At 42.5% G+C, this 11,786-nt stretch overlaps 1 protein-coding gene across 6 annotated transcripts in view; it reads right to left on the bottom strand.

The window, feature by feature from the left end:
* Positions 1-11,786, bottom strand: part of PLD5 (phospholipase D family member 5) — a 414,584-nt gene that overhangs the window by 120,399 nt on the left and 282,399 nt on the right. The window lies entirely within an intron of this gene.

Raw genomic sequence — 11,786 nt, forward strand, 5'->3', positions numbered from 1 at the left:
TAAAAATAGACCTGCCCTATGACCCAGCAATTGCACTGCTGGGGATTTACCCCAAAGATACAGATGCAATGAAACGCAGGGACACCTGCACCCTGATGTTTATAGCAGCAATGTCCACAATAGCCAAACTGTGGAAGGAGCCTCGGTGTCCATCAAAAGATGAGTGGATAAAGAAGATGTGGTCTATGTATACAATGGAATATTACTCAGCCTTTAGAAATGACAAATACCCACCATTTGCTTCAACGTGGATGGAACTGGAGGGTATTATGCTGAGTGAAATAAGTCAATCAGAGAAGGACAAACATTATATGCTCTCATTCATTTGGGGAATATAAATAATAGTGAAAGGGAATAGAAAGGAAGGGAGAAGAAATCGGTAGGAAATATCAGAAAGGGAGACAGAACATAAAGACTCCTAACTCTGGGAAATGAACTAGGGGTGGTGGAAGAGGAGGAGGGAGGGGGGTAGGGGTGAATGGGTGACGGGCACTGAGAGGGGCTCTTGACGGGATGAGCACTGGGTGTTATTCTGTATGTTGGCAAATTGAACACCAATAAAAAATAAATTTATTATTAAAAAAAAAAGAATGTTTGTTCTAGAACTCAGAATGATGGATGGTAGGTTTGGGAAGTAGATTTGGGGCCAAATTTAGGACAACTCTTCTAATAAAAAGAGAAGTTCATCAATAAATTCAGCCTAGGCAGGCATGAGCCTCCCATCATATGAGGTGTGCAAGCAGAGGCTGGTCACTGGTGAGGAATACTGCCCAGGAGAGTTCTGTATCAGGAATTATTTCATTCTTCCCTTTCTCACCTTGGAGAGTTCTAGGTGGGGTTTCTGGTATAAGAAGGCAAAGAGAGGAGAGCTCCACAAAATGAACTTTTTCTCTCAGAAAATGTGCCAAGGCCTTCCTCACTGCTTCCAGAGCCTCTTCTACTTTGATGCTTATGTTTCAGCTGATGAGGCATGTCTTCTCTCCAGCAACTTCTGTCTCTTTTTTCTTGGTTCTGGGTGTAAATGCCAAGTGACACCAAGAAACTGACAATGTCAACTAAAAATAACTTGAAAATAAAAACATTGCGCTGCCTTAAATATGGTGTTTTCCATCTGTTTTAGATGCAATCTCTCAGATTGTCTGGCAGGCATTTGAAAATGAGAGAGACATCCAGGGCCAGCTTTCCAGCCCCTTCCATGAGAGTGTACCTCTGCATTTCATGAGGACTCCATCTGGGGACCTCTACCCAGAGAAAGGTCCAGATGGGATTCAGAAGACTGTTTTCTTCCTCCCCAAGAAAAGTGCCTTCTCAGGAGATTGATCATTGAATAGGAAGTAAAAGGAAGAGGACTAATCATCTTGTTTTAAATCCTATGCTTTGCTCAGAATCTAAGTTTAGAAATGGGTAAATAAGGGGCAGCCCAGGTGGCTCAGCACCACCTTCAACCCAGGGCCTGATCCTGGAGACCCGAGATCGAATGGAGTCCCACATCGGGCTCCCTGCATGGATCCTGCTTCTCCCTCTGCCTGTGTCTCTGCCTCTCTCTCTCTCTCTCTGTGTGTTTCTCATGAATAAATAAATAAAATCTTTAAAAAAAAAAAGAAATGGGTAAATAAGACTTCAAAGGTCAGAGTTAACATCAGGTTGAGACCCAAGTCAATGAGGCCAGGAGCCAAGGGAGGAAAGGGGATGGGCATTTGTGGCAGGTGAAGGTGCCTTCACTAATGGTGCCCCCACTAGACAGGCATTGAGGTAGAGGATAATACACAATATTACAGAATTATAATTCTAATATTACATTATTATTATAGAATATTAAAGTGTTTTGAGCCATTTTTGTTATCAAATATTCATGTTAATTTGTCCTGTGCACTTGAAAAATAATAGGTGGGAGACAAATACAATCTTTGAAATTTTATTTGTGAACAAATCTGATAAAACATTGTGTCTGTATCTACACATGCTGAAAGCATCACAGAAACTTCTGAGTCTCATCTCATCCACTGTTAGTGGCTGCTGGAAGCCCGGTGAGGTGGGCAGCCTAAAGCCATTCATCTACACCTCTCAGGGGCAGGCCTGGCTAGCACTGTGGGGCACTTACTGTCCAGGAGCTTAGGAAATCAGAAAATTCTGTTCTAGCTTTGCTGGAATATAGTTGACATGTAACACTGTGTAAGTTTAAGGAGTACAATGTGAAGATTTTATATCTGTATATACTGAGAAATGATCATCATAATGAGGTTAATTAACACATCCATCACCTCACACACTTACCTTTCCTTGTTGCTAAGATCTACTCTCTTAGCAACTTTCAGGTATATTATACACCATTGTTAATTATAGTTATCATGTGGTACATTCAATCCCCAGATCTCATTCATAACTGGAAGCAAGGAAGGTCTTTGATGATGGAACTGTGGTGCAGGATCAGGGGCCTAAGTATTTCCCACTGGGGTGATTATAGCTCTATAGACATATGTCACAGCATGAAAGAAATATAATCTCTATAGACTCTAACCACACATATATTGTAAGTGCTTATTATGTCACATGCAATTACTGTAAATATATTTTAAAAGGTCACTCAATTTAAATATGTATGTTTATGAACACAAAGGAGTCTTTGGAGCAGTGTAGATGTCTCTAAAGAGTAAGCAGAAGCTTCTCTCCCTCTAATTCTGCTCCTTTTCCGGAGGCTATCACTGTGAACAGTTTGCTGTGGGTCCTTTTCTGTGTACACGTGCAAACATGCTCACATATGTGCACCTAATGTTAGGAGATTTCTTTGCTTATGGAAATAGAATAATGTTATAGCCCTTTAAGTGGTCACCTATGGTGACCTGACTCATGACCCCCTGACTCAACCTCAGATTTCTCTCAGGGACTGTGGCAATGAGAAGCCTAAAGTGGAGACTAGTGGTGAGCCAGCCTGAGGCCCCTCTGGTCCCTCCTGACTGCCAAGGACTTGGTTCAGGAGCACACTTTTTGGTAGCCGTCCTGCCCTCCCCCACCATCTGCAGCAATCATCCTAGTGACTCCAGTCTCCAAGCCTCCCATCCACTTCTCTACAGCTCTCTCCTGCCTAAAAACTCTTTGAAGCTTTCCCAGAAAACTTTAAGCTGAGTCCACTCTTCTCTGCATGATACCCAAGGCCCCAAGACTCCTTTCACCTCCCTCTACTCAAGAAGGCATCATAACAGCCAAGTGGGTGACCACCTCCTCTCTGAACCATCTGTGTCTGCTCCCATCTCTGTGCGAAGGAAAACTTTTCTCCCTTTTCTTCCTGTCACTCCTCTCCACATACCATTCAGGTTCAGCTCAAGTGTCACTTCCTCCAGGGAACCATCCCTGACCCCTCCCCCAGTCTGAGTTAATTACACACACATCAAATTGTATTATAAATATCTGCTCACTTGCTTACCTTTTTAATATAATGTGAGCTCCTGAAGGAAATGCATCTGGCTTCTGAATCTTTGTGATCTGAATCTGGCTTACTGAACCCCTAGCGCATTCAGTACAGCCTAGCACAAAGGAGATGCTACAGAAATTTCTGCTGAATGAATGAATGAGTGCATGAGTGAATGAATGGGAATGACATTAGTGTGCAGCAGGCAAAGCAAGTTTTAGAGATGTCTGCTGAAAGCTCTTGGCAGATCAAGATGATAAACATTTGACTTCTGAGAACAACATCAAGATCATTTTGTAAGAAGGCAAAGCATAATCCATAAATGCGGAAGTAAAAGGAGCAGTTCTCATCAGTGCCACGTGTTAACTATGTGAAAGGCTTTTGCAACTTCAAAGTCCTGACGCTCTTGGGGTGTTCCAGGGCCATGTGACTGCTGAGGTGGCTGTAGTTCGTTTGTTTGCCTGATATAAAACTAGCTTTTCAGAGTGAACACCTTAGCTCTTTAGGCTTGTGATTAACTTAGAAAAAAACAGTCTTCTTCCTAATTAAAGAAAGAGAGATGCTCGCGATCCATGCTCCCAAGATGCCAGTAGTCCTGTATGGTTATCAAGCATCTGAGATTTGGATAGGGCGAGCTGAGATGCGCTCTGAATGTAAAGTGCCCACTGGATTCTGAAGACTCATGACAAAACAGTAAAAATATCTCCTCATTAAATGTTTTATATTGATGACATGTTGAAATAATCCTAATTAGGGTATTTGAGATTATATAAAATATATTAACATCAAACTAACTCTTCTTTTTTAGCAGAAAATTTTAAATTACATACATGGCTCTCATTAGTGGTTTGTAGTATAGATCTATTGGACAGCTCTGCTTTAGAGATCCAAATTGCCCAGAGGTGACAGCTGACTGCTCTAGGAATGAAGCCTTCAGCTGTTTAGATGGACTGATCTCTACAATTTTTTTTTAAAGATTTTATTTATTTATTCATGAGACACACACACACAGAGAGAGAGAGAGAGAGAGAGAGAGAGAGGCAGAGGGAGAAGCAGGCTCCATGCAGGGAGCCCAATATGGGACTCAATCCCAGGCTCCAGGATCACGCCCTGGGGCTGAAGGCGGCGCTACACCGCTGAGCCACCAGGGCTGCCCCAGATCTCTACAAAGTTTAAGGATACTTCTTGTGTCCTGAACAGGAAGCAATGAGTGGACAGTTTTCCCTCTTCCCATAGGCAAAGTTGTAGCTATCCTGAAGAGTTAAGGGCCTCTGAAGCTGTCTGGGAGGCATGTGCAGCTGGCTTAGTTGATTGGTTCATGAATACTAGAATTTCAAATCTATATGTTGCTTATTTATTTATTATTTTTTTAAAAAGATTTTTATTTATTTGAGAGATGGAGAAAGAGTGGAGGGGTGGAGCAGACGGAGAGGGACAAATGGACTCTTCCCTAAGCATGGAGCCCACCACAGGACTTGATCTCACAACCCTGAGATCCTGACCTGAGCCAAAACCAAGAGTTAGAAACTTAAGCAACTGAGCCCCCCAGGCACCCCTACCTGTTGCTTTTAAGGGTCAGTGTTTTCTCCTGCCCCATGGACATTTCTCATTTGTCTTAGTTGTCAGTGTTCTTCTCTAACTTATGACTTCTTATTGGCCACAGCCTGGATAGTAATCAGACCTGTGGTGAAACGGAGAATAAACAGATCTGCTATAAGGCCTAGGGGTGTTGTAGTAAGGAGAAGGCTATAAAGGGTCTTTCTTTCTTTTTTTTTTTTTTAAGATTTTATTATTTATTCATGAGAGAGAAAGAGAGAGAGAGAGGCAGTGACACAGGCAGAGGGAGAAGCAGGCTCCATGCAGGGAGCCCAAAATGGGACTCAATCCCAGGACTCCAGGACGACGCCCTGGGCTGAAGGTGGTGCTAAACTGCTGAGCCACCCAGGTGTCCCTATAAAGGGTCTTTCTGAATAGTTTTTGGTTCTTGCATTCCAGCTAGAGAAGGCTTTCAGATATTGCGTTTCTAGGTCTTTGGGATATTAATATAAATGTGGGATGTTGTCACTGACTTAGACAATTATTAAGTGAAAAAGATAGCGTACCACAGGCAAAAGAGTGTTACAGAAACCAGAGGTTTGGATTCCAGTCCTATCTGATGCCAACTTATGGAATCATTCCAGGACATTTTTCAATTAGCCTCTTAGAAACAGCTTCCTGATCTATAAATGAAGTTTCTAAAGCCATCCTATGTATTTCACAGCATGGCTGTGAGGAATGAAGAAATCAAAGTTCATGGTAAATGTTTAAAAAGTATAAAGGTCTTGGGACACCTGGGTGGCTCAGTCAGTTAAGTGTCTGATTCTTGATTTTGGCTCAGGTCATGATTTCAGGGTTGTGAGATCAAGTCCCATGTCGGGTTCTGCACTGGGGGTGGAGTCTGCTCGAGATTCTCTATCTCCTGCCCCTCCCCTCTTAAAAAAAAAAAAGAAAAAAAAGGATCAAGCTCTTACTGAAAATTAGAAACCTATTAATATCTGAATCTTTGTGTTTGGTTTATCTTAATCTTGCTTCATTGTGAAGCATGATTTCTCCCACAAGCCTCTGAGAATGACATTCAGACCCACCATTTCTAGTGGGTCCTGTACCCTAGGCAATTAATTCAAAAGTGTAAGAGTATTTTTAGGCTGTTTTTAAGGTCGAAATATGGCACATTCAACTGTGACTGTAACAACATAGAAGCAGTTGTACAGTTTGTGGGTGGGGGTTAAGGCTATCATACGAGGGATGCAAGGCAACGGAGCTAATTTTCTACATGCAGTTTCCAGGGGGAATTAAACTTCAGGAAAGGTTTTTAAGAATATGACAGTTATATTTTGGTGAATTCAACAATAAAGGACTGGAGTGACAGCTAATTATAATAAAAGATGCTTGAGCTGTAATAGTTGAAGTATGCAGAATGATTTATGGGTATGAGTAGTATTATCGAAAGTCATTGTATCAAGATAATGCATTCCAATTTTTTCCAATTAAAATATGAAAGCCACGAAGTAAAAAAAAATGGAACAATAAAATCCACCTAAATGAGTCTTTTTAAATACAGTTGTTAAAATAAATGCATTTCTTAGGTCTGACTAAGCCCTCAAAGAAACCCAGTGAAACATTTTTAATAAACTTTGGCTAAAGGAAACAAAATTTGTATGTATGTATTCAACACGCTTTGCCAGTTACAGTTTTACCTCAATATTAAAAACAGAACAAAAAAACATGGTTTAAAGTGGTATTTTTCTGCATTTAAGATTTACTGTCAAAATAAATAGCATATTTTCACCCATGAAGAGGGCAATGTCAGAAATATTACTGAATTGTCATGGGCCAACTTTTGGGGGAGGACATTGCTCTGTACCAAGTCCAACATGTAGACTGAGTATGTGGCCCAGCCCTTGGGGCACACATACCTGAGCTATGTGCCCAAAGTCAAGGGAGGAAGCAGAGGTGCTATGTATATAGTGAGCTGTGTGAAGTCATGATGATGACAATGATGATGTGTTAGCGCACACTTACTGGGCTCACAATGTGTCAGCTGTGATGAAGAAACCAGAACCACGTTAACTCTTGTCTCTCTCTCCCTCTCTCTCTCTTTTATTAAAGATTTATTTATTTATTCAGGAGAGCCAGAAAGAGAGAGAGGCATAGGCAGAGGGAGAAGCAGGCTTCCTGCAGGGAGCCCGATGCAAACTCAATCCCGGACTGCAGGATCATGCCCTGAGCCAAAGGCAGACACTCAATCGCTGAGCCACCCAACTCTTGCCATCTCTTAACACATGGTTCAGTAATGCCACACCTTTTCAGCCTCCAGAACATTCCTTCCCACTGAATTCCGAAGAGGTTACTATTTAGCCTCTGCCCATAACAAGGAGCGTCCTCTCTCACGGGGCTGGTCTTGTCCATCACTGGAAAGCTCCAGTGTTAGCAGCTTCTCGCTCATACTGATATAGGCTCTTTCTTCCAGAATTCCTAGTCTTTGATTCTAGTTCTTACTTGAAGTGACTTTAAGCCTCATATGGTTATTGAACATGCTCTCATTTGTTAATTCATGCATCCATTGGATAAACAATTTTAAGCATCTAATATGTACCAGGCACTGAAGTAGGCACTGGGATTTCATGCATGAACCCCACAGTTGGGTGACTCCCATCCTGGTCCTCAGAACTGGCTCCCAGACACCTTTCCAGGATTCTAAAAACTGTCTGGAGGGAGGCAGATGGCGGGAGTGGGAAATTAACAGGAGGGCTTTCTTCAGCCTGCAGAGACTGAGCATACAAATGGACAGTTGGATAGACCATGTACAAAACACAGATCTCTGACACATGATCTGCAGCAACCAGCCCAGAAAGCCAAACCAGAACTCCTAGCAATTAGCTCCAAAATGGCCAGGACTTGATTAATGACTCTCCAGGTGTCCCCATTTTGCCCACTCTCAATTCAAAATCAACTGGAGGAAGCCAAATATGTATCCCTAACCAATCAATCACACCGCATACCCCTTCTAGTTAGTTCTGCTACCACTCCCTCCAGTCAGGCACACCTAAAGCCTTCCCCTTCTTGCTCTCTGCCTGCCTTGAAGTCTCTACCAAATGCTTGTGGTAGCAGTTGATTCCGTCACTGTAGAGCTCTCTGAAGAAACAGCTTCTGCTTATTTTTGCTTAGGTAGCCTTCATTTATTTTCACACCCTTGTTCAATTTCCCCTTATTGGCACTGATCTGATTAACTAGCTAAAATCTCTTTAAGTATGCTTTCTGAAAACCAAGGTTTTAGCTCTGTCTCCCAGATTTATGCTACATCTAAATCTGGCCAATTGATGGGACTCCTGGGTGGCTCAGAGAGTTAAGTGTCTGCCTTTGGCTCAGGTCATTATCTTAGGGTCCTGGAATCTAGCCGCATGTCAGGCTCTCTGCTCAATGGGGGGACTGCTTTTCTCTCTGCCCCTACCCCTGCTTGTGCTCTGTCTGTCTCTGTCTCTCTCCCTCAAATGAATAAAAAAAAAATCTGGCCAATTGCTTCCTATGTATTTTGCCATTGGTAATAACACTGAGCAGCACAGGATATAGAATAAAAAGCCCCTCATTCATGACCCTCGAGGAGCACTACCCACGTCACTGTACTGTTAACAAGGCCACACACTTTGGATATTTATGAAATTTTTGTCAAAGATCATAAATAAACACCAGTGCCTCTGGCTTTCCCTTGATCTTGATCTAGGTAGCTTATCAGGGAAGGAAAAGGGTTTCCTTGTCATGAGCTCCAAGGCTACAAGGTATAGAGCAGTAACCATGCTGTAGGTTCAGTGCTGGGTGTGTCAGAATATCCCATTCCATCCCTAACAATTGTATGGGGGTAGTATTATTGGTTTAATTGTAGAGATACAGAAATCAAAGCTCAGGGAAACAAACAAACAAAAACTTGCCCAGGGTCATAAAATTATAAAAGGTAGAAAGAAAATTCAATATTTGTCCTATCTGATTCCAACCACTACGCTATACTGCTAAGCAAGGAACTTGTAACAACAAACAAAAATAACAAGACCTGTTATTTATTTCTAAATCTAGATTTAGCCTGTTTTCAGAGGGGAAGTGCTCATATGACTATAAGCCAAAGGCCACATGGGGAAGCTACTTTTGAAGTATTGTACTGAATTCTGGCCATCATATTTTAAGAGGGACTTTAACCAAATGGGACTATGTCTAGAAAAAAAAGTGGTTAGGATAAAGATCTTGAGCCATGTCACATAAGGAGCCATGATAGAGATCTCAGATTATCATGCCATTTTGAACATATTTACTCAGGGGAGCCTGGGTGGCACAGCTGGTTAAGCATCTGAGTCTTGGTTTCAGCTCAGGTCATGATCTTGAGGTCCTGAGACCAAGCCCTGCATGGAGCTCTGCCCTTAGTGTGAAGTCTGCTTGAGATTCTCTCTTCCTCTCCTTCTGCCCTTCCTGCTCATGCTCTCTTTCTCTCTCTCAAATAAATAAATAAATAAATCTTAAAAAAAAAAGAAAACATATTTATTTAGGAATTAGGGGCTGGAGGGGACATATGAGGGAAAATTTTAGAAATAAATGTTTCATTTGGGAAAGCCCTGCTAAGCCCCATCTTAGCAAAGGCAAACAGAGGAGGGTAAATGATGCTTTTATTTCTTCACCTCATTGCACAAATTCAGACTATTTTATAATAGACAATAGGCTGCTTTGTAAGAATGTCTCCCAAGGGAGACTAGGGAAGAGATTTTCTACTTATGCCTTTTTGAATAATACCATCTGCCAAATCGGTACTTTAAAAATTATAGAAAATAAGCATGACTTTGTCATTGAAGTTGTGGTCTGCTAAAACATTTCCTTTGTCAGCATCTGGGCCTCCCACTCACTCATTTACTTCAGAATGTATCTGCACCTCAAATTGACCTTTATGAGCAGCCCAGATAATCTTCTAAATCAACACCGGAGGAATTAATCTTTCTTTTGCTTCCATTCCACATTGCCTAAGAAATATTAATTATTCTCTGTTGCCTTTCCACTTGAGTTGCTTTCGCTCTGGTTCGTTTTTATTTTGTTTCTGACATCTAGTTACCTGCATTACCAATGCGCCACTTCTGTGGGAGCCAAACATGTCCTTAGAAACTCATAAATTCTGGGGAGGATGTAGGCTCAGCGCCAGCTCTGAATGGGAATGACAAGACGTGCTACAGAACAGAGAACTCCTCCTGCCCACTGGTGCGCCCACTGGGTCTTCAAACTCTGCTTCCACCCTCTGTCCTTTTAACTCAAAGAAAAGGGGACAGAAGCCGGAACCAAAGACACTTTCAGAGCTCTTCCTCATTGTTAATGTCAGGCCACAACCTCAACCTTATGGAGACTTGAAAAAGAGTAATGGGCTTGGTGAGCAGGGATAGTGTGACACTCGTCAATATCTTGCCAAATGGTTATTGTCAGGAAATTGTGGCTTGAGATGAGATCAATAGTTTTGAGGCAGTAAAGAACCATCACGATTCAGCTGCTCAAGATTTAGATAAAAAACATCAATATCAGCCAATCTCTTTCCTCTGTTTCCAAATGCTCACTGGACATCAGAACTGCCCCTTTCTCCTCATGTCCCCCATTTCTGTTGACAGGTTGGGCCTAGCTCCAGGTGCTAGAAACATGCCCGCTGTTCCTTCTGGCTCATTCCTTATGGCCTGTCAGTCACTATGACCCAGCTTTGCCAGGTCTCTTTGTTCCATTTCCTTCTAGCTCTCACAGTCACTGTCTGTTCTAGTCAGAGCCAGAGAATATCCTGTTGGTTCTGGTTCCAATATGTTCTGTTGTTTCTGTCTGGAAACAGGATATATATATATATATACACACACACACATACATATATACATACACGCATACACATATGTATATATACACACATACACACACATATATACATACGTATATACAGATATACACATATACACACACACACACACACATATATATATAGAGAGAGAGAGAGAGAAAGAGAGAGAGATTGATTTATTTTAAGGAACTGGCTTGTGATTATAGGGGCTGGCAAGTCCGAAATCCACAGGCCAAGCTGGCAGGCTGGGAACTCAGGCAGGGTATCTACATTGTCATCTTGGGACCAAATTTCTTCCTTCTGGAAACCTCAATCTTTGCTTTTAAGATCTGCAGTTGGTTGGATGAGGCCCACCCTCAGTACAGGGAGTCATCTGCTTTACTCAAGTCTACTGATTTAAGTGTTAATCACACCTCAAAAGTATCTTGACAGCAACATCTGGACACTTTGAGGAAACAACCGGAGATCAAGCTGATACAACTGACCTTCTCACCATCGTTACCCAATCCTGTCACTTCTCTCTTTGATCTTGGCCACAGGCTCTCTGTCTCCCCCTCTCCTCACCCCTCCACCCCACGTCCTCTGTGGAGGTTTCTTCCAGTTCTGCAGGTCCTGGCCCTGACCGCGATCCTCATGTCTGCTGTAGCCTGCTGGACTCAATCCACACACCCTGTACTGTGCCCTCTCAGGCCCTCCTGGGCTTATCCATGTCTTTCCTAGCTTTATGCCCAAGGGCTTTGCAACTGGCACATGCTGGTCCAGCGAGAGATTGAGTGCAGATCTTCTGACGTGCCACGCTGGTTCCCAGCTCCGTGTCTTTGCCCAGAATCCCTTTCAGTTAAGGTCAGATCAAATCCCAACATCTACCTGTGGTCTTCACTGTTCAGTCTATGGGGATTTTCTTTTCTCGGAGTCCCCAAAGTATTTGTTGCCAGCCCTCCACTTCGGCACCAGTGTTCATGGCATCTGGTGTGGAACCCAGAGGACCCTGACTCAGGACCC

Source organism: Canis lupus, chromosome 7 (assembly GCF_011100685.1).
Source record: "Canis lupus familiaris isolate Mischka breed German Shepherd chromosome 7, alternate assembly UU_Cfam_GSD_1.0, whole genome shotgun sequence".
Lineage (NCBI taxonomy): Eukaryota > Metazoa > Chordata > Mammalia > Carnivora > Canidae > Canis > Canis lupus.